This window comes from Pinus tabuliformis, chromosome 1_2 (assembly GCF_031772625.1).
Source record: "Pinus tabuliformis cultivar Carrire ecotype Pingquan chromosome 1_2, CPIR1, whole genome shotgun sequence".
In the NCBI taxonomy this organism is placed as follows: domain Eukaryota; kingdom Viridiplantae; phylum Streptophyta; class Pinopsida; order Pinales; family Pinaceae; genus Pinus; species Pinus tabuliformis.
The window spans coordinates 1,052,472,272-1,052,476,106 of NC_142298.1; the positions used below are offsets into that span (position 1 = coordinate 1,052,472,272).

General features: G+C 42.2%; 1 pseudogene; it reads left to right on the top strand.

Moving 5' to 3' along the window:
- The first annotated feature begins 517 nt into the window (after positions 1-517).
- On the top strand, positions 518-1,514 carry LOC149209749 (WAT1-related protein At5g07050 pseudogene; annotated as a pseudogene).
- The last annotated feature ends 2,321 nt before the right edge of the window (positions 1,515-3,835 follow it).

Genomic DNA, 3,835 nt, shown 5'->3' on the forward strand with positions numbered 1-3,835 from the left:
ATGCAATCACAAAAACAAATGCATGCAGCAAATGAAAGATCTCAGCACTTCACAGCAACCACACACGACTTGCAGGTACGTGACTAAACTCGTTCCTCTATTTGCATGAATGTAATTCGTAAACAGCATGAGCAATGAGATGGTTGGGATTAAAAAAATCGGTGGCCAGCTAACTGGCCACCCTCGTCCAGTTCGAACAGCACTCGGTGGGTGAAATCAACACGTGTGCTCAGCCATCTCAAGAAGAAAATTGAAAACAGGTCGTGGTGGTTGTTCAAAATCCAACGTAATTGATGGAAGTGAATACAGGCAGAGAACTACAGTTCATAATTACACTACAGTGGGGACCAATGGTTTGCATGGGGCCAACGTGCACTTAGCTAGCTCACCCTCCATCAGTGGAAGCCTCCATAAACAGCCAATCGAACTCATCCTTGAAATGCTCTCACCATTCGCTGATTAATTTGCATTTGCAACATTCTTAGCTGAGATTGCAGTTCAAGTCTGCCTAGACGGCATGAATATCATTACCAGAGTTGCTCTGGACAAAGGAATGAGTCATTTTGTTTTCGTAGCTTACACCTTGGCTGTTGCTACAGTAGTTATTTCTCCTTTTGTTTTTTTCTTGAAAGAAACCAACGCCCTGCAAAGACCTGTGCCATCTTCTGGCAGATCTTTGTGCTTGCACTGGCTGGGTAAGACCACTCTATTTCAGAATTTCTACTTTGCTAGCCTATATTACACCTCTGCTACATTTGCTTCTGCAACATCAAACCTGGTTCCTGTTGTCACATTTGGGATGGCCACAGCTTTTAGACTGGAGAAAGTTGATATCAGGAGTAAATATGGCCAAGCCAAAGTTGTAGGAACCATTATATGTGTGGGTGGTGCAATGATTATGACCTTCTACAAGGGCCCTGTTCTCATTAGGCTCAATAGGGTTCTTCATAACACATGGCTGCTTGGAGCACTGATGCTGTTTGCCAGCTGTTTATTTTGGTCTGGATGGCTTACCTTTCAGGCTCCAGTTGTTAAGAAATATCCAGCAGAAATTTCATTAACAGCTCTCACGATGCTGCAAGGAACTCTACAGTGCACTGTGGTGGCTTTAATTTTTGAGCCAAAGGCCTCTGCTTGGAGGCTAAAGTGGGACATTCAGCTTCTCAGCATCATATACTCTGTGAGCACCGCATCTTCGTTTTAATAATGTGCAGAAATTCTTAACATCGTCATTGATCATATTGGCCCATAATATGCAGGGAGTATTATGCTTTGCATTTGCCTTCTTTGTACAGACTTAGTGTATCCGTCTGAAGGGACCTGTCTTTGCTACAATGTTCAATCCAACTTCAATCATAATTGTTGCAGTGTTGGAACAACTAATCCTTCATGTGAAATATTATCTGGGAAGTCTGCTGGGAGCAATTCTAGTAATAGCAGGACTGTATATTGTACTATGGGGCAAGGCAAATGATGACAAGTTGGTGACAAGCCCAGAAAGCACAACCCTATAGATGTATCCAACAACATCAGTGATTGGAACATTGGCATTAAACCAAGCTGCCAAAACAGAGGGGGACAAAACCACACTAACACCCAGGGAGAAAAGACTACAGAGTAGAATGGAAAGGACTGAAAAAGTCCACGTCAGTGAGGGCACCTCTAAGGTAGCCACAACCAAGCTGAAAGGAAAATCACCCACAGCCAAGCAAGATACAGTGGTGCTGTCTGTTTCTACATGAAGCCAGAACTCAGCTACAGGGCTTTCTACAGGAAGTTCTGTATTTTTACCAGAAACATCCTATAGAAGCCTTTAGGTAGGCTAGAATCAATTATGGAGAGGGATTTGAAGCTTGAAGACTGTTGAGGAGACATGCAACCACTCTTTTCTTCCATCCTCCACTGGTTTCATCTCCTTTCGCCACCATTGCTGCCATCAGGTTGAATATACTTGCACAATCATACCAAAGCTGACAATTCTTTAGGAAAAGGAGCAGGCAGTGGGAAGAAGCAAAGAAGCATGGTTTCATGACAGAAAAGAGGACATCACTTCAGAAGCTTGGCATGACAAGGAGGCCACCAGGGCCATCAAAGATGAGGAGAGAGATTGGTTGCTCAGAGGATGAGCAACACTTTCAGTAGGGGGGTGATGATGAGCCCCAAAAATGGATAATTATTTGGGCTCATTCAACCTCCTAATTTGACTTAATCCACCATTCTCATTATTTTATTGCATGTTTTTGATTATATTTATGCTAATAGAGTGAATTTGGTTAGTCATTATGCCAACAAGTCTAATGGGTGCTTTGTGTTGCCTTTTTGGTCAATTTGGAGACAAAATTGAAGGTCTTAATGAGCACTTGGCAGCCAAATTCGTGGGAGAACAAGGGAGAGGATTTGTAGGAAGGTGTCCCCTTCATTTATGGGCCCTTACCTTGAATTCTCCACCATCAGCTCGGAGTTCAAAGGCCACCAAATCAATTAGCACAAGGGCAGCCAAGCAAGTCAAGTAGGATTGCTGTTAACTACAAGTTTTGGGCAGCTGAGTCCCTAAATTTTAGGAGGACTGTTGGGATCCTCAATTTGTATAAATAAGAAGGCTTAGGGCCTCATTTTGGTTAGCTAGTGGTTAGTCATTTTGTAGCTGGTAGTTAGTCATTTCATAGTCTTGTTGTAGTCATTTTGTAGTTCGATTTTTAGGCAATAGATTAGTTTTGCTGTCAGCTCATTTTCAAGTTCTCCTTGTGGACAGTTTTGATGTAACTCTTCATTTCTTGATCAATAAAGATGAATCCAGCTTTGCACCAGCTCTAAATCTCTCTTAGGAGGCTGTAGCTCTTGGGGTTGGGCCCATCTCAAGTGCCCAATACCTCCTTTGTTTACTTTCATGTGTCTTTGCTGCATTCTTAGAGTAAAATCTGCTATTTAGATTTAAAACTTGTTGTGTTATTTAGGTTGCTTTTGATGATTAAAGTAGATTTTCACGTTCAGATTGATTTGGATAGATTAATAACATAAAGGATCCTTGGAAAAAGGGCTCAAGCACCTCTGATCTTACCTCTCCCTCAGTGGGATCGTGAGTTGGGACAAAGGTGACCTTGCTGCCCACAAAAACGTTGTTTTGCTTCACCATGCAAGTATTAGTGTTGGATTCCTAGTTGTCAAACTTGATATTAGTTTTGAATGCATGCTTAGGGTTATGATTTCTTAGTTGCATCGTTAGTTCATCTGATTTTGTGCAAATATACTTATGTTCCATTTCTTTTGCTACTATCTAGGTCAGATTAGGTCAAGGTAATTAGGTTCTTGATTTTCCAAGTCTTCATTTGTTAAATTCGAAAAATAACTTGCAGAGCACCTGTTATCCTTCTCTATCTACCCATAATCCATCAGATAATCTACTCCAACCCTTAGTCCATGATTCGTACCCTTCATTTGCCATACTTTCCCCACCTTGCCCTAATTCCTACATTCTTGTGCATCATCGCTTCCTCCATCCTTGAACAAATCCAATCGCTCCTTAGCCTCATACACCAAGTCCTAGACCTCTTCACACCCCTATTTCACCCCCATACTCATTCCTCCCTCTTTTTCCCTCCATCCATGCTCCAAAATCCCATTTCGAAACATCTTGTAGAAGAATTACAGAACATCCTGTAGAAATCCTGAACATCCTGTAGAACCCCTGCAGACTTCCTGTAGAAGCTCATAAACACGGTTTCTTGGCAGCCAAACTTTGTGAGACTCTCTGGAAGGGTGTTAGGGACCCCTTAGACCCTCTCTGAACCTTCCCAACCTCTTCCAAGCATTTCTCCTCCTTGATCCACCTCTGCAA